Source organism: Agelaius tricolor, unplaced genomic scaffold (genome assembly GCF_023055355.1).
Source record: "Agelaius tricolor isolate 1412-34295 unplaced genomic scaffold, bAgeTri1.0.p SCAF_13, whole genome shotgun sequence".
NCBI classification, from domain to species: Eukaryota; Metazoa; Chordata; class Aves; order Passeriformes; family Icteridae; genus Agelaius; species Agelaius tricolor.
The window spans coordinates 17,259,081-17,279,410 of record NW_027269273.1 but is presented as its reverse complement, the minus strand read 5'-3'; the positions used below and the strand labels follow the sequence as shown (position 1 = coordinate 17,279,410).

Below are 20,330 nucleotides of genomic sequence, written 5' to 3'. Positions count from 1 at the left end.
GCAACAAAATCTGTCCCCAGCTCTCTACCTGCTGTAACTGGTGCCAGGAACATTTCTCTTAAAGATGTAATAATTTTCATGAATTTTCCAGCTCATCAAATATCAGAGCTCACATGTGAGAGAATTTTCACAGGACAATGTAAATCTTTTGGTGAAGTCCTCATTGTTTGAGGAACATTATTTTCAAATAATATTAACTGCTGCATTGTGAGCTGGACAGGTGGTACAATGCCTTTGTGCTTAATGCAAACTAATTTGAAACAAAGAGAAGATGGAGATCTGTTTGTTGTTTGATACTGCCTCTAAAGAAGACAGTTTCAAGTACTCAAATAAATAATGAAAAGAATAGAAAACTGAGCAATTAATCTTACATGATCAATTCAGAGCTCACAGCTTGGAGGAACTCTGAACTTGTTGTTGAAAGTGTGCCCTTCACCTGTGAATTAGTTTTGTCAAGGAATCCAGACCTAATTCACAACTATGTATTTCTGTAGAAACCATAAAACTGCTTTCATAAATGTTTTGCTTTGTATCTAGTTCCTTTAAAATGTAACCAGTTTGGACTCAGATATGATTTGACTCATTTGCATTCATTCTGGTATGAACCAAATTATGATGCCTTGCATATTCACAGTAGAGTCCTGTCTTCAAAAGGTTTGTTTCAAGGATGAACTGGTAAGCCTTGGGGACTAAGAAGCCCTTTAAAATTGGGGTCAAGCTAGGCAGTTAGATTCAAAAATAATAAATAAATCCATTTGGAGACAAAGGCCTATTGTATACCAGTCTTCCAGGAAAACCCATGGGTGGCTGAGAATTATGTGGGAAAACTTAGTGGAAATTAATTCCGACTCATTCTCAGTTCTTTCTTCTACACTGAAAAGAGGGGTCTATGGAGGCAGAAAAACATTGGTGAGTTTCACAGGGTCAGGGAATATCTGGCATTGCAAATGCAGAGCTAGAAAACGTTCACATTTCCTGTACCACTGAAAGAGACAATCCGCACTTTCCCTGCCTATGGCTCATTGAGAACCCGGGCCACCACCAGCTCCAGCTACAAGAGGGTGGTGTATACTTAGAAGGTACAGAGAGGAATAAAAATTGCAGTCAAAGCTTATGTGGCACAATAGTTCAAAGGAACCACTTCCCACTCTCTGTTCAAAAGGAAGAGAAAAACCCAAAAATACAACTAAACCCAAAAAAGAGTCCCACTGTTCCTCATCATACATTGCTTTCTGTTACTAGGCAGGCGCTGTCAAGCTGACGTGTACAGTTTATTAGAAATTAGGATTTTACTCAGGAATTCTGCATTTATATATATATATATTAATCATTAGGCTACATGGTTCTTTACATTTGTTCAAAAAAAGAAATATCATACTGTATTATGGGCTTTTAAAGTGACAATTATAGAAAAACACAACTCTTTACTCTTAACTTTGCAATCATATGTTAATAATTATCACCACAAAAGCTATTTCAATTCTTCCAAGTTATACAACCAACTAGACAGCAAAGACAGCTTTGAAGTTTTGAACATGAGGTTTTTATTTACCATATTATCCTATTTTTAGGTCAAAACTTTACACATTTGCTGAAACCACTTTCTTTATGTCAGGCAATTCTCCTGGTAAAACTCCTTCAGGTACCAAGCTGCTGAGGAGGAACAGTACAGTCTTGATTCAGTGCCAAACTAGAAATCCAGACATTCTTACAGAGAGTGAGGAAGACTCACTCCTAGACTTGGCAAGGGAAGGAGACGGTGCCTCCTTCATGCCATGTTTTTTGCTCAGGAGGTGGAGTATTATATAGGGAATCATTAATTAACAGACACTTTGAAACCAGAGTCCACCTACTATTAAATAGCTCTGTTCTTGCTCTTCAGCCTCTGAAACACCTATCACCTATTATCAGGCAGCCTAAACTTGAACACCACTTGCAACAGTGTACAAACAGGATGAACACTGTTGTATGCATTAACCTGAATTCCCAAACTTAGTTCAGATTCTATGCAACTCTCTGGAGAAGACTTTTGAATTGTGTTGGAAATACTGCATTCAAAAATCAAGGAAGCAGTCATCTCCTGCCACTAAATTTGAATGTCACTTTTCTGGAAATTTCCATAGTGCTATTTAGATGAACACAGAGGAGAACAACAGTGCATAACATACATCTACATACCTTTGGCAGAGCTCAGAGAAAGAGAAGCTGGAGCTCTACAGGTATGTTCCGGACTCCCCCTAGAAAAGAAAAAAAAACCCCAGTAAGTGTTATAGAATACAATAATCTAATGCAGCTGTTAGGGGAAAAAAAACCACAATAAAATGCTCTCTCAGTTTAAAATAAAAGAAACCACCACCCTGGAGTAAACAAGAAAATTGGACAATTATTTCTAGCCTATCAGTTCAACTAGCCTTGTTAGCCTAGCCTCTTAAAGCTAAGAATCACCATTTGTCTGTGAATTGGCTTTTATAAGACAAGATCCTCCTTGTCTATATGAAAGCCAAGGCAGCACCATTTGTGTTTATCACTCTGTAAAGAGAAGCAGAGCCAAAATTCTGCAACACCTACTTTAGCTGCTGAAATCCAGAGAACTGAATGTGCTGCTGTTAGCATTTGGAGACAGGAATATGTTTTGATCTAATACATCCTACACAGATTCACTTGATGTCAAGAAGGTACCAGATTCCATAACAGGTTAAAATAGAGACAAATATGAAAACACTCTGCATGCAACTTATGCAGAGTAACTTCTACTCATATTTGATTTTTTTCAAATATAGGTTCTAAACGTTCTAAAAATACCATAGAAGTCTGCAAATAGCTAAATTCTCCTAGCTTGTCACAAAAAATGACAGCTTGATTGATATATGTGAATGTTTTAATAATACTTTTACTATGTTGTGTTTAATTCAGAGTTATGTGAGAGGCAGGACTAGTACAGAAGTTCTCATATACAAAGAAATCTGCCTCAGAACTTTGGTCTTTACTACTTAGTCAGGTGCCTTCTTAAGCACTTACCAAGGACACAGCCTGTGGATACCTATACGTGCAGATACAGTGAGTGTGCCACTGCTCCAGTGGAAGGTGTCCCTGCCTATGGTGAGTGGCTCAGAACTAGGTGATCTTCAAGGTCCTCCACAACCAAACCATTCCAGGATTCTAAGATTTTCTAACTTACTGGTCCTTTTTCAGACTTATATATGTGTTAATATGTTCTTACGGGTACCCCAGTCAGTGAAGAATTTTTGCCTCCCTGTCACAATATTGCTACACGGAGTAAAATGCCCTTCAGTTTTCCTATCTCTTCCTCCCTCTCAGACAGCAACGTGCCTCACAGCTTCCTGGCACCCAGAAGTAAGGACTGGTGCTAGGAACACCTCACCCTCTTCACTCTGTGTCCTCAGTTTCTGAGCCTTGTTTTCCTCAAGAGTCAATAGATAAACCTTACCACCCTGGATAGTACAACCCAGAGCCATGCCATAACACCACCAGGCACACCAAGCAGGTATGACCTGGTACCACTGACACCCTCAAGCCCCTTTCACCAGCACACATTTTGCCTGCATGCCTAGCCTGGCTCTCTGTCTTCCTGTGTCACTCAGTTCTTAATTTGTCACTTACTGTAAGTAACGAGGGAAGAGTAACCCTGTTCTGCCCAAATTGATGTGCTGGCCTCCCTGTAAAGGAACTCTAATAACAAAAAAAAAAAGAGACACGCTACCAATGGCAGAGCTGTATTTTCTATTTCTGTCCTATACTTACTCTAGTTCAGACCTATTCAACATCTATCTTATGCTCTAATGCCTGTGCTGTTATGGAAAATACAGTTTCACCCCCACCCCATATTAATTTATGAGGGGCAAATGCTGGCTACAGGTTTCCTATAATGTGATAAACAGATTGTTTATCTGCACAAAAGCTTTTAAACTCAAGTTATGTCCTACCCTTGGCCACACAAATAAATGGCTCTGGAAATAGAAACAAAACAGGACAAAAAAATTCAGACCTCTACAAAAAATAAAGTCTTGGATGGTTTTTGCTAGAATTTAGAGTCAAAGGCCCAGAACAGTAAGCAAGACACACATGCCAATTCCAGCAGGAATTGCTTAAGGAAAATCATGGATTTTCCATGCGCCACAAAATAGCCAAAAGCCTAAGTATAGTGGAGCAAATATTATTACGAATAGCAGCAATAGATAAGTAACTATGACATGAACCATTCTCATCTAATGTTAAGTCAGAGCAGCAAAGGAATGTTCTTTCCATTGGTCTGCAATGAAGGAGAAATTCTCTGAAAGTCCAAGTAAGTTGAATCAGTAACACATGCTTCCTACGGATATCCCTGCAGATCAGACACACATTGCAACTACATTCCAAACAGCTGGAAAGGCAGCAACAGCAAAATGAAATTCTGTTTTTAAACTGATTTACAGTTTGAAGAAACAGTATCCAGGATGCCACCCATTCCCTGCAAAAGGGTCTGGTGAGGGCAAAATATGCAGAAATTTCCTTTCTGGCAAGTGCAATAGTCTTTTTGGTTAGGTGGCAATCATGCAGCTTCCAAACAGCTTGAGCAAGATGACAGTGCAGTATCCAAATTATTAACTTTTAAATTAAGGAGTATGCCAAGTGGGGCTCAAGCAGATTTTCTAAATTACTTCGAAATTGGAAATGTTTGGATATCTAGGTTGAAGCAGTAAAAATACATATCATAAATACCATCACTAAAGAGGATACAGTACTGGAAGTTGCTGGAGGTAGGAGGAGATATTCTGGGCAACCTTCCCTGCATCTCATGAAGAAATCTCATTCATAACTATCAAATCACCCTTTGCTGTACTTCCCAATTACTGTTCACTGTGAGCATTTCACTTCTCCCTTGTGCACTGTTCAACATCCTAGATGATACTTCTGTTAAGCACAGATGATACCTGTTAAGTATTCAAGCATAACCGAGGTAGAAGACCTGGCAAAGAGAATATATCTGACAAAGCTGGATAAGACATGATGAGAGCCCTGGAATAATCACTAGAATTTTATGGAGCTGAACTCCATAGCTCAAACGTGCTACCAAACACGATCCATTTTTAAAAGAAATAAACAAAACCAACCCCCCCTTCCACACATACACTATACCGAATCACACACTTATTAGAAAACAAAGAGCATGTATATCCATCCTTCTACCCACAAGAGTCTAACACAGGGCTAATTCTTGCCTGCAAAAAGTAGTTTGGCACATCAAAGGATGACTGCTGTACCACTTGAAATAATGTGATGGCTGTCATTTTCCACACATTGCCTGTGAAGACACACGTGCTTGGCTCTGCAGTGTACGTGACACATCAGAGTCAGCAGCCACGTCTGTAAAACCTGAGTGCTGGGGAGAAGGGAGGAAGGAGACAGAACTGAGCAGGGTCACTGCCTCTGTCATTTTGGAGCACTTGTACCTTTTCATCACAAATCAGTCCCTGTGCAAGGTACTGAAGGTTTTACTCACAGTAAACAATGAGAATAAATAACTTTTCCCAACTTAATCACTAACTTTCAATGCCTTTTTAAACAAAAAGCTCGGAAGAGCATCAAGACACATAGCAAGCAGTGTTGCTGTTGAAAGGTCTTAAAACAAACGTGAATATGTCTTTGGAAAAAATTACTTATGTAAAGAAAAGAACAAGCAGAGATCCCTAAAGGAAGCTGAAGGGACACTTTTTCCTCCTCCTCTAGCCTTATGAGAACTGTAATCTTAACAACCATAGCTGTTCAAAAGTGGGTGTAGGACGATAGGGGAAAGAAAGGATAGCATTGTTTGTAGTACAGCAGGAGCCAAATGAGGAGAATAACTTCTGTGCAAGAACGGAAGAGTGAAAGGAAATGGGTAGGTAAAGACAATTGTAGGATTTGTACAGTACAGAAGAGAATCCCTTCCATGTAGGATGCAATTTCTTCCATGGAAAAGATGTTTCATCCATGGAGCTAGCTGATGTAACTCCTCTGGAATAGTAACCTTTCAATGTTTATCTGTAGCTCTGTTACTAGACAGGTTGTGGTTCTTATAATTAGCACTTTAACAGCTAAAAAGTCAAAACATTCCTTGCATCAATGTATTTACTCTTATGTCACCTTAATGAGATGGGTGTCAATTAAGACTGAAAGGAGTGTCTGGTATGAATCATAAATACTTTAAAGGGTTCTCAAAGTATGAATAATCAACACTTTCTGAAAATAAACTTCCTGGAATAAGCTTGAGGGTCACTTCACATCAGCAAGCCTTTCTGATATCCTGGCCGATCCCCCTCTTCTGATATCCTGGCCATTCCCCCCAGCTAACAAGATGGAGGTGCATAAAGGCACCAGACAGCTTCTTTAAAGGAATCACATGTATAAACCTAAAAGGAGGCACTTCTTTTTTCACCAGTTGTCAAGTACTTCAGATCTCACTAGGAAAATTCCACATGCAGAATGCTATACAACTGTTTGAAAAGCCATTGAAAGGCATCTAATAAATCCCACAGGATTCAAAACTATGCCTCCCAAAGCTCCATTGCACTCATCTAGCACCTGCACAAGCTTCTCTACGGGCAGATTAAGCAAAGTGGTCTGCTTGTTGACCTGCCTAAATATGACATTAAGTACTCAGTCCACAATTGTGAAAATACTTTCTTAACTGAATTGTGTCAGGACAAGAAATACGTGCAGAGCCCGTATTTTCTGACTAATAGTATTATTTTACCACAATTACTTCTATGTGGACTCCTTCTCTACAGCACTAGAGGAGTCCAACCAGCTGCTCTTTATACATGTTTTTCTGTGAACTGCTTCAAGGATGACCATGAAGAAAAGAAAGTCTGCTTTCAATAGATTTAAGTCAGACAGGGAGGGATCTGCCACTAACAAAAACTCCTAAAGGATCACACACAGAAAAGTGTTGGAAAACAATTATTTTAAATTATGGTATATTAATTATTGTCCTGGAAATAATTTCTTGAAGGTTCTTTACACAGTCTAAATAGTCACGCTACTATATGATGCTCTCAGATTAACAGCTAAATCATCTGAAAACACATGTTGCAGCAAGGCAAAAATACACCAAAACAAAGTGAAAAAAGATCCCCAGGATTTGGTGGAGCTGTGACAAACATTCAAAAGGAACACATTTCACCATTAAACTTTTTCATGTTATTTCCAACTGATTTTTGACACTAGAACTGACTTTTAATAGATGTGAAAGAGATAAATCTCTCATTACCAAAAATAAATTTGTCTGTTAAGGATGACAGAGAGAGGCAAAAGCATTGCGCTGCCTATTATGGTATTGAGCAACAGATTTCATTCCCTCTGCTATATGCCCATTTATTAAAAATGTGGCAAGCTTTACGAAAGAATTCCTGAGCTTCTTTGGTCCTCTTTTTAATTCCTCCATAATTCTTTGTATATATAAACATGTCAGGTCTGGAAAGAAGTGGGGCATGGACATAATTTACCACAGAGCTCTTTTTCTATTCAAATACTGGTAAGAAAACAATAAAAGACAAAAGAGGAATAATGCAAAAAATTAAAGCAATGAAATAAATGCATCTGCAATTCACTGTCCAATAACAAGATGAAGCTCCTTAGAACAGCAGCAGAAAAGGCAGAAAAATCATGTTTTTCTGCCTTTTTGACCACAGAGAGAGACCTTCTCTCTCTGTGTCAGAACTAGATGCATCAGCTCCCAACGAGCTGAATCATGCTGCATCACTGCCTGTGCTTCATGAACATGCGAGACACTACTTTAATAGGAAATGGGAGCTGGCTTTAGCACTACCAGCGTTTCCCGCACAGCCACAAGGCAGCCAGGCCTTTGTTCTCTTCCCAATGGGCTGCCTTTGAAAAATACCCTCCTAAGGCCAGGCAGAGGAGTAGAATTTATTCTCACAATTGATCTAACACAGACAGACCTCTCGTTCTGTCAAATACACACATGCACACATCTATGCTATCTATGCTCTCATAGATAGCCATACTCACAGATTTTTGCCTTTCTTCTTGTTCTCTTTTGATGAGTTAAAAGTCACTCCACAAAGCAAAACTGCACATCTGTGCAATCAGAACAGTTTCTGTTCAGACCACTGTTACACTTTAAGTAAAAGAGCCTGGAAAAAATTTATCTGGAATATTGTTGCTTACAAGGTTCAAAGCTAGACGTACATGTAAAACCAGCAGCATAAAAGCCATATCATACAGAAAATGGGATCCTGTGTTTTACTCAGCTATTCATCTGTCCTTTAAAGCAAGTCCAGTTGAAGCAATTCCTCATTGGCACTCAGGAGGGCTAGATAGCCTAATAGGTCTCTTCCATCTCTAAGCAATTCATGCCTTGCATGACTTATTTTTATTGACTTATCTTACTGGCTGTTTGTGGGCAGAAGCACGTGCCTCATGCAAATGCCAGACCACTCTCGCTTTGAGATGCTGTTGCGTAAATGGAAGTGAATCAGATTTATAACAAAAAGCATGATTTTATATCTGAAGGATTAAGTCCATATCATCAAGCATCATTTTTACATATACAGAAAGAAGCTTCAGCAATACCACCCTGTAAGCATTACATTAACCAATCTAGCCCTTTCTGGGCTTTACTGCTCCCACTTTACCACAGCTGATACCTGAGCTCTCTACAAAGATTAGAGCTTCAGCATTTTGAGAGCGCTTTGAGCAGGGATTCCCAGTGGAATGTGCCCTGTGGCAGAAGTCTTGACAACTGACACAACCAACAAGACAGAATAAATACATGTTCTAAACATGAAACCTTTAAAAGTGAAAGAATCCCCCTCTTCCTTAAAACTATTTCCTTTGTGCACATTTTTTATCTCAGCAGAGACTGGTGGTGACATTTCAACTCAGCAGGAGGAAATGCTGCATTTGTGGCCTTAGCTGATTAGGTCCTCAGCTAGTACAAACTATGGCAGCTATGTGTATTCATAACTCAAGAGGAACACCAATTCTGAGTATGCTTTCTGCCTTACAGAGCTAATGTATCATCAATCTCAAATCACAACATTTATTAAAATGACATTTCTGACCAAAAGAGCAAGAATAGAACTTCTACTTGCAAGACAAAGTACAGAGGGGAGGGAAAAAAAAAATCAATCTCTTACTTTAAAAAAACTTACTATACATTTCAGCACTAATTCACTGCATGAGATTCTTGCCCTATCACCTGGAAGCAAGAAGCAGCCTGGGTGAGAACACTTAAACACTTAGAGAATTCCTAATTTCTAGTTTTTAACTATCTACAATTACCAAGCAAGCTGTAGTTTTAAAAGTTAAGCAGCAAAACTTGACTACAGGAAAGGAAAGTCTGCTTTCACTGCTTGGAAACATTCCTGATTTTCTCAGTGGGAACATTCAGTAGTGGACGTTAATATTTAACTCTGTGTTTTTCCAGTATTACACCAATCTTTCTCCAGGGATGCAGAGAAGTCAGTGGCATAGCTGAACTATTATCCTTTAAGAGCAAGAAAAGTGACCACCACAGAAAAGAAAAAAACAGCAGCAAAAATTCCAAGAAGAAATTTTCTGAAAAGATACTTTCCATATCACACATCACAGAACATCCCAATGAATCAGCAATTCACATAGACAGTAAGCAATGAAAAAGAAGTTAATAAAAATCATTAACTGTCATATTTAAAGCTGCTCAGAGAGCAACAGAACTGCTTCACTTGGTCACTGAGTCTTTCTGAAAGTGCAGTAAGTCAGTTTCAAGAAAATCTTCAAAACAATGCCTCCCAAAGCTCCATTGCACTCATCTAGCAAATTAGCGAGTGAACACCTGCTATGCCACTGCTGCTCCAACTGCTGGGGCAAACACAACAAGCTAAGGGGAAAACGCCCCAGATGTCCTACTGGAAGGAATTCCTACTGTCTAGTTCTCCCTAATCTTGTTATGAGACACTCCCTTTTCCCTGCCCACTTTTTCCCTGAATGCTGTCCAAGTCCATTTCCTTGTTTTTGGAGTTAGGTAGAAACAAGAATTCCAAATCAAATGCCAAAAGGAATCTGTCCATGCTCACAGTGAAACTTAAGCAAGAAATAACTACATGTTCAGAGATGGTAGCACCTGAGGTCCTCTGTTGAGCACGTGCCCCATATCCCATCTTGTGCCAGAGCACAGGGGCATGGCATACTTGCAGACCTGTTCTTCAAACACACTGGACAGGAGAACACAGTTCTGACATTTCCTATGGAAACTGGTTCTGAGTGATGGAGGAGTGACCATCATCTTTAAAAGAAGAGACAAGCTTCAAAGGCTTTGGACAGAAAATGCCTTTAATGGTAGAAAACACAACGAGCAAATAGAAATTGGCATGTATTTTCAGATACCCGCCTCACTGTAATGAGATGCACAGGGAAAGCTGATACTCCTACAGACAGTAAAAGCCTCATCATATCACTGCCTTCTACCCCCACCATTCTATTCACCATCTTCAAGTGGGAGGTATTCTGCAGCCTTTCACACTTGACCTCTTAATTAAAGCATGATAAAATTAACATCTCAGACGCAATAGATCTTTTACCCACCTACATCAGTAATTAAACTGATTCTCAAGGGAGCAAGAGCATTTGTTATGTGTAATGTAACTTTAGCTGGGGTATTCCAAAGAAGGAAAAAGAGCTGATGTAATAAATGCAGTCATTTATATTTTAATGGAGCTATTGTAAATGAAAGAAGAACACCTGTGACAGCTTGAGACAGCCCCAGCCAAATGAAATCTATTGTGTCATGCAGGGACAGCACACTGCATATGGCCTCCCCATCTCCAGCTGCAATATTGAATAACTCAGTGAAGCAGATAGGCCTTATGCCTTTTCTGACTCTCAGATGCACTATAATCTGCTTTCAAAACCAATGGAACTGTACCAGATATATATATATATATATATATATATATATATATGAATATATGTGTGTGTGGGGTGTGTGTGTATATATATACATATATATGTACATATATATATTAACTTCATATTCACTCTACATGAAAAGATAAGCCAAAGTAGGTCTAAGGTCTTTCTTACTGGCAATACACACTTCTGCATTTGTAAAAATCCATGCAGACCTTCAGACAAGACACTACCACAATACAAAGAGTTGAACAATCTTATGCAAAGAGTTCATGTAATTAAAGATGGAAATGACACCACATCAGAGTGGCAGAATTAAATATTCTTTTCATCCTGATGTATAAAAGACCAAGCAATAAGAAAAAAGGTCCAAGAAGGTAACAAAAAAAGTACATGGAACAAAGAAGATATAGAGGATGGAACATGGATACAGAGGACACTTGAAGAGCTACAACAGCACAGAACATAAACCCCATTCCTTTAGGAAACAAGACTGACTAGTGACATCTCAGATGCATGTTTTAGGGCTTTGGTTTGTGCTTGAGCCCAAAAGCATGACAAACATTATTTCAGCTGTCAAATCTGGTCCTTGTTCAAAGGGCGTATTTACTCTGCTGAGGCATAACTGTTGAGAAACATGGCCTGGCAAAGGTCTGTGCAGTGACTAGGTAACCTTGCTAAAGATTTGTCTTAATTTGCACGCAGGCAATCCAGCCTCAGTGAGCTTCAGAGTGCTCTCTCCCAGGCATCTCACCAGCCAGGTTTTAAATGTATAGTGTTCATATTATAAGCAGCCAGCATGCATGTGACATGCTGTCTCTCCCCAAAACCCAGTCAAATCCGCACCAGGCAAGATCAAAATTTCCTCAGTCCCTCCCTGCTGTATTACAAAGTATTCAAACAAACTACAAACAACAGTCTAAATGTTCATCTTCAAGTTTAGTTGATCCCATGACTCATTCATTCACAGCTACTCAGTTAAGACTGATTGATTTCTTGTCAGAAAAAAAAACCAAATCAAGCCAAAACAAAACATACCAATATATTATTTCAGAAAGAGACCAGAAACTTGGTAATCTCCCTGACACAAAGGCCATTGCTTCAGCTGCTTGGAAGTCTATACCTTTGCCTCTGCCTGGGGTTTATCAAGTGAATGACCACCTCTACAATCCCAAAGGAAGCATGTCCAATTCTGCCACTGGTATTAAACATCTGTTCACTGCAATCTTGTCAAAGGCCAAGAAACAGGCTCAACAAACTTAGCCTGGCATATTTAAGAATTGCTCTATTGCTGCTCATCCAAATTTCAGTCACATGAACAAGTAATTCTGGTTGTTTTGCATTCTGCACCAAGTTACCGAAATATTGAGTCCAAGCAAAACACCATGAAGAAAAATCTATTTCAACTGTATTTTTCTTGGCTTACACTGCTCTCTATGATTAATCTTTAAAATATTGCTAAGGAAATGAGACAGCTAAGTGGTCATTGTCTTAAGTACACACTGAACATCCTATAGCCCAGTCAGTTTATTCCAGTTCTACTATGCAAAGCATCAAATACTGAACACACGACAGCTAAAATAATCAGAGGCATTCAGTCGTGAATAAACAAGGCCAAGGCAGAACATGAATATAAAAAGAGAGGATAAAAAACCTTTAATAAACAGATTCTTATCAGCCCATGGAAGGCAAAATTCATTGGGGAAATTCCCATCATATCCAGGGTATCATCTGGAAAACTAAGAGAACCTTTTCAAAAGTAATTAAGATAACTTATTATGATATTAACAGCATTACTTGGAGTAAGTATAGGCTCAAAAGACTGAATTCTCAAGAAGTACAGATAGAGTACCTTCTTTAGTCAATGGCTTTACACCAGTTTATAGTGTAACACTGTAATACCAATACTAACACATAATTTTACTTCTCCTCTTTCTGTTTTTACTTGCCAACACAAGAATTTCAACCTTTAAATACATCTCTTAGCTATAGATCCCACACAAGCTTCTAATCTTCATTATCGTGGATCCAGTACCTTCTCTCTAAATAGAATTGCTCTAAACTTACAGTAGTGTAATTACACAAAATCACAGAATCAGGTCGGAAAAGACCCTTGAGATCATCAACTCTAACCTACGACCTAATACTACCTTGCTAACTAGACCATAGCACTGAGTGCCACATACAGTCTTCTTAAAATTTCCAGAGATGGTGACTCCACCACCTGGGCAGCTCATTCTAATGCCCAATCACTCTTTCTGTGAAGAAATTCTTCCTAATGTCTAGCCTAACCCTGCCCTGGCATAGCTTAAGGCTGCGTACTCTTGTCCTGTCACTGGTTGCCTGGGAGAAGAGACCAACCCCCACCTGCCTGGAGCCTCCTTTCAGGAAGTTATAGAGTGATGAGGTCTCCCCTGAGACCCCTCTTCTCCAGGCTGAACAACCCCAGCTCCCTCAGCCATTCCTTGCAGGATTTGTGTTCCAGACCCTTCACCAGCTTTGCTGCCCCTCTATGGACTCACTCCAGCATCAGAATGTCCTTCCCAAACTGAAGGGCCCAGAACTGGACACAGCCCTCAGGGTGGGGCCTCACCAGTGCCAAGTATGGGGGAAGATTCACTTCCTAGGCGTTCTGGCCTCACTATTTCTGATACAGGCCAGGGTGCCATTGGCCTTCTTGGCCATGGCACACTGCTGGCTCATGTCCAGGCAGACCTCCAGGTCCCTTTCTGCTTGGCTGCTGCCCAGCCACTGTCCCCAGCCTGTAACACTGCATGGGGTTGTTGTGGCAAAGTACAAGACCTGGCACTTGGTCTTGTTAAACCTTGTACCATTGAATTGGTCCATCTATGCAGCCTGTCCAGGTCCCTCTGCATAGTCCTCCTACTCTTCAGCAGATCAACACTCCCCCTGAAACTTGGTGTCATCTGCAAATTTGCTAATGGTAGGCTCAATCCCCTCATTCAGCTTAGTTCACAGCTCTTAGCTCACACCCTGAGAGACTGGCCACAACTGGGTGTGGCACCACTCACCACCACTCTCTGGGCCCAGCCATGCAGCCAGCTCTTGACCCAACAAAGGGTGCACCTCTCCGAGCTGTGGGCTGCCAGCTTTTCCAGGAGATGCTGTCAAAGGCCTTGCTGAAGAGCAGGTAGACAACATCCACAGCCTTCCCCTCATCCACCAGGCAGGTCACCTATCCACCAGGTGCATCAACTTAATTTTTTAAGACTTTTTAAGAATTAGATGTAATATCATTAATATCTTAAGTGTTGTAATTTCTGTAATTCCTTAAATTGTTTCAGGTAAAACAATTTTCAATACAATTGAAAGCAGGAGTACAGCCCACATGATCTAGATTTTACATTTGCAGATTTCACTCTACTCGATGCAATGGAAATGCACCGATGCCAAGAACTGACACCTTCCTTTGTCCACCTCAGTACAGAGTCAATTATTTGTCACTTAAACAAATCCTATGAATTATATGCCAGAATAATGTAGTCCTAATATTCACAACACTGGATATTCAACTGAGAAATTTTATATTCATATAGGCAAGAAATTTGTGAAGAAAAAACTACAGTAACACAGTAATGTAAAGAAATGTCAATTTTTTTTCACTATAAGAGAATTTTTGAAAGTTTCAGATATGAAATGACATATGAAACTTCTTCCTAGATCTTTTGGCATAAAACAGTAGCCACTGATTAGGAGACAATTTAACAAATAAAAGAACTTCAGTGGTCTGAAGACAAGACAGATAAATGTTCATATTAAGCCAGAGGATGACCTGCTCCCTATTTATTTTTTAACACACAGGAAACTGCTCCAACTTCACAGAAGTAGGGTACCATGGCATGAAAAGCAAAATTCCTTTCTTCATTGTGTCTGGACTGACTAGTTTCCAGCAGATGCTTCTAAGGTCATGATTTCTGTTAGAAGCACCCCCAAAAAATGTTAAAAATGAAAGGGAGAGTAATGCTCCAAAACTACATTGGCAAAAATGTTGCTGTCTCCATCCAGAGACACTGGAGTGCATTAGCTTTGAGGTCATTAAATTTCTGCTCTTTTGGAGAAGGAACAGGGCAGGAGACAGTAAATCATTCACTTCAGAAACTCTCCCAGAAAATCTCTCAGGACCAAAAGGACTGAGGCTATCTATTATCACTGTATGGAATGCAACCCCCCTGAAAATATGGTCTGAAGGAAAAATATCCTGAGCTGGACTGCAGAGAACATTTGAAAAATAATCACTCTGTACAAGGCATAGCTTAAGACCTGTAAAGATCCTCTAGACAAGTCTGCTTAGGATTTCATACCATCCTCCACTGAAACAAACGACCACAACTTACATCCTACCTGGCAGCAACTCTCTTAAGCTGGCTGCTCTGGCTCTATCAGCCTGTAGTCCACACAGCTCATTTCCAGAGAGTCCTGACTACCCAACTAGGTCACCAGCAACCAGCTCTTCTCCTCACCTCCCCATTCTCTTTTCTGTAAGGAAGCCAAAGGACAGGACTCTCAGAGGTGACAACTGCAAACTGTCTGTTATCTACTATCACAGAGACCATTCCAGCTCATGTTTGTTTCCCCATACATGAACACAGCTATCAGGAGAACAGCAGAGAAGGAACACACACCATGTTCAGGTTGCTGGAGAGGGCTGAGAGTCCTGCACCAAGGACACACAACAGAATGAAGATTATTTTGCTAGTCTTTGGGCACCACAGAATCGTAGACTTTTCGTGGTGTTAGATTTGGAGGACAGGTGGACTGAACTTTATTCAGTTGTTTTACAAGAGTGCAAACTAAACCAGGTCAAGGGTACTATGATCAGTTCAACCCTGTTATGGGAAGGACAAATTACGTCCCCTGCAAAGGGAAAGGGTTTTCAGAAGGGGCTACAACTCCATCAGTACAACGTGCCTGTATATTACATTTCTGAAGGTCAAAGAAGAGGGAGTTGTAGGTACATGTCCCCTTCCCTGATCACTTTGCTAGCACAGCTATAGACAGCAGTGTAGCCACTGACAGCTCAAAAACATCTGGTACTCCAGTCTGAGAAGTACAATGACAGCTCAAGACATGAGTCCATTCAGAGTGCCTGGTACCTGACCTGCTGTCTGACCTGGACAGGGTCATGGGAGGGGGTATAGCAGGGAGTCAGAGGAACACACATAGCTTGCTTCTCTTCTGGCTACTTTTCTGAATATTCTTCATCTTTTCTTAAATAAAAGAGGAAGGAAAATAAAGTAAGTTTCTTGCCACATATCATCCTTGGAGGGACACACTGATGACATTACACTTGAACATGATCCTATGCTAATATCATAATTAGATCCCAGCTAATCATCACATCCAGACAGCCAAAACTGTCAATCTTTCCTATCAGAGACAACAGTTTAGGAACATGAAAGTGCAATTTACAGTTTCCTTGTTATTTCCTTCCTTCCAATTTACAGTTTCCTTCAGTTTCTGAGGCTGCCAGAAACTGAAAGTTATGGTTGCAAAATAGCAGTATTTTTCATTCAAATCCCAGGGCATTAATTACATAAATATTATTATAAACTGCTTTTCACAGTCTCTTCCCATCAACCTGGCTAGGCCCTTTTAATAATGCATAAGCATCATTTTATTCCCATGAAATGGAGGAAGCCATGTTCAGCACAACTACACATGTCACTGTGAGGTGTTCCTGCAAAAACATAACAGGCATCAACATAAGAGGCATCAACCTCTACTTTTGTGTAGAGGCAGAAATTGGCCCTGATTGCATGTTCAATGATATCAGAAAGGATAAAATATTTCATGAGAACAAGGGCAATGGTGCCCCAATCAGGACTTGTCATCACTTCCCATTAGAAGTTTGTGAGCACAAAGCCTGTTTTCATTTTAGAGACGCAGGGAAAATAGCAGCAGACTCAGGGATGCATGTGAGAAATGAAACAAAAATTAAGGGAGAAAAGAAGCAAAAAAATCTCCCAGTTTGAAAAAGGAGAGCTGCCATTTAGTCACACTTCTGCAGTGAGAAAGAAAACACTGCTGGTGTCCTTTAGGAGCTAAGTGTACAGGCTCAAGAGAATGGAGAGAGTTTTTTCTTTTTCTTTTCCCAAGCTTTGTTTTTCATCCAGATTACAGTTCATTAAGATAGAAGAAGGAGCTAAAGAGCACAAAGAAGTACATTTTCTCCTCTATAGCCTAATAACTCCTGCCTGATTCCAATCTTCTGTAACTACTGGGTATCATTACATATTCCGTCAGGAAGTTAGGACAGATCTGATTAGTCCGTGATAATGAAAGATACCTTTAACTGCTACATCCTTTCTATCACATCCTGGAGGCCATTAGAAGTTTTAACAAACTAAAGCATGGAGGGATTTGACCAGACCATCCATGCCTGCATTCCTATTAACCCTGGTGCCTATAGCCACCAGATGGGACTACCAAAAAATCCAGGCATGGTGACAGTGAGAGGACACTAGACACCAATTAAAATACCAGTAGCTATCTATCATCACTGTGTAGCACTAGGGCACCTTAGGGAAGGGAAATGCTACTGTAGATTAGGTCAGCCACTACAATGGATGTTTCCTGGTTTTGCCATGCTATGTTAAAGCTAAATAAGAAACACAACAATAAAAAAGAGGTTAAGCTTACCCTTTTTTAGTTCAGAAGCTAAGAAAATAAAAGCTTTTCCTACTGCGCCCACGTGCTCCATTTTATGACTGAACCAAAGCATATAACAAGTTCCCTATTTTTATAGATGAAGGAACACAGGAACAGAGCTTCTAATTTAGTTATAGTTCATACCACCTCCTAAAGCCTTATCATCACACCCACATGGGCACCTGGAGCCAGCCTTCAAATGTAAAGAAGGTGATTCCACTTTACAACATGATCTATTCAATTACAGCTGAAGAGATCATCAAATAAACAAGTCCTGTGGCTCTGCATACACTGTAACATGTATGCTCAAGTATATTGCAAATTGAACCACCATAACAAGATGAGGAAAGACTTCCAAATCAAGTTGTTTCAGGGCATTTGGGGTTGAGTTTTTTCCTCCTTTTTTTTTTTTTTTTTTCCCAAACCCACAATACATCCAGCTGACTGCTAAAGTAATACAACATACTACTTTAAGAACATCTCTACAGTGGGTGGTGGATAGTTAACGAGTAGATAAACTTAGATCCAGGATGCAGATGTCAAATAAAGTGAGAATAAATTAATTTGAAGAAGTCTGAAAAACTGACATTCAGTAGCAGCCATTGCTACCGTTTGAGAAAACAAGAAACCACTCAGTAGCGTCATAAGGAAGAATTACACAGCACTGTTTTAGGCTGAGTGAAAATTGCTTTCCACCTCTCAAGTTTCACTTCATTATATGATCCTTCAATGAGGTAGATAAAAAAAAGATACTTTCATTTAACCACTGATAAAATGTTTCTACATTACGACACTTGTTTGAAATGTAAGCTTTTTGGGGCAAGAAATCAATTTACTTTTGTTTAGAGCCTGAAAAATAGATTCTGTGGTTCTCTGTCTTACCAGCACTACTGTAATACAAACAGTATAATAAAATAATTGTCTCCTTTCCTTCTAACTAACCATATCCATCAAATGCAGCTATATGGAAATAGGAGATACAACATCCTTTCATCCTCACCACCCTTTGCAGACACCCAGGCTGCAGTAAAAGACAGTTTATCATTTCACTTTTAGCAGTCATAGAGCAGTTAAGTTAAATGACCTGGGGAAAACAGGTCTTGAGGAAGTCTGTAAGCTACTGAGAAAATTAGCATCTTTTCCTTTGACTTTGTCTCTACAGAGAAGATATCATGGACTTTAAGATAACAAATAAAGTTGAATACCACTTCCTGACTCTGGATCTTGTTCTTGGCACTACTTAAAGAATAATATCCACAGATCTTCACAACAATAGGACTTTTTTTATTGGTGGTGGTGTTCTTTTTAGAAGCTGTTTTTTCCATGATACACACATTTCCCACAGCTCACACCAAAGTATCTGATCAGGTTTTAGACTCTTATCTTACAGTCCCTGTCTCTTGTTAGAGAGTTCATCTCTGGGAATAGTGCTACAAAAAGTGCTGAAAAGAGAAAGACATTGCAAAGGATCTTGTGTGAAAAGCTATTTTGGTTTAAGTGTTTTAAATCTAAAAGGCTTTTCATTCTGATTCCCCAAAAAATCATTTTCATTCATGTTTATGAAAAAAAAAATGTTCAAGGAAGATTATTATAGATGAATTGCTACTATCAGTGAATCATATGAGCTCTGAATAGGAAAGTATAATGCCTGTCAAACAAATAAACATAATATTTAGAACACTCAAAGCATGCTATCAAATGGACAGATTGCAACACTGCACGTATCACCTAATCTAGCAGACACACACAGGAGTTATTCTGTTCTCAAGCTGCAATGTCATTTACCAAAATACTTTCTTTGTCTGAGCATCGAATATCTTATTTGTGAGGACTTTGGACTAATTCAAGATCCCTACCAACAAGCAACCTGATGCCTGATACACAGTGAACTGGACTAGTTACACCACAGCACAACCTTTTGTTCATACAAAACAGAAACCATCTTGAAGGAAACATTCATTTGAGGCTTAGGCATTAAAGATACACTTCCATATTTCTGATGGCTTGTTTACCCTCCATCCACCTGGGCTTGCATCAGATACCACACAATTTCTGCTCATATTTATTTCTAAGCCTTTAATACTTGGTTCATCTCCTGCTTCCACATGACTAGGCAGTAATAAAAGCTGGAATTATAGCCCCTAAAAACATTGTCTTAAAGACTTAAAGCCTAGGAATCAGTCATCACAACCTTTTCCATTATATTTGCTTCTTCCCCATCTAGCATGCTTAATAATCTACTACCACTTTGCCTTATAACAGTCACAATAAAAACCCAGTGAACATGGAGCCACATCTAACCATTTCAAAGGTTACTTAAACTAGTAAACTGCAAAATATCCAGAAGCAGGCTTACAATAAACATTCAGACTCAATTTTTAGTGTGAGAATGGGTCTGAAACTTTTATTGTACAATATATTTTCCTGCATAAGAAAAGTCTCTGCATAAATGGAAATTAAATATTCATTAACTAACTGTATTTGGTATGCAAGTAAGCAGAAAACAAAACTGCCTATTGTAGCAAAAAAAAAGAGGCAGACATATTCAAGAACCTGGAATGAAAAACTTCTTTTAAGGGGATATTAATGGACTTCCATTTAACAGCTTACCACAGAGCTTCAGCATTTTCAAGTGACAGCAGCATGCCATTACAACTATGAATACAGTAATATTTTCCCAGCTGTAGTTACAGCCTTTGCTAACCACTGCTCAAAAACAGGTGTTTTGTCCTCTCCATGTGGTACATTCTCAGAAGGGTGTTATTGACTTT

At 39.5% G+C, this 20,330-nt stretch overlaps 1 protein-coding gene across 6 annotated transcripts in view; it reads right to left on the bottom strand.

The window, feature by feature from the left end:
- The window catches only part of SORBS1 (sorbin and SH3 domain containing 1), a 157,790-nt gene that overhangs the window by 116,248 nt on the left and 21,212 nt on the right, over positions 1-20,330 (bottom strand). For 5 of the 6 annotated variants that reach the window (XM_071438933.1, XM_071438934.1, XM_071438932.1 and 2 more), the window contains one exon: positions 2,179-2,237. The exons of the other annotated variant lie outside the window; for it this stretch is intronic. The gene's annotated coding sequence lies outside the window, so the exon portion shown is untranslated. The remainder of the gene's footprint in view (positions 1-2,178; positions 2,238-20,330) is intronic. 6 annotated transcript variants of the gene reach the window in all.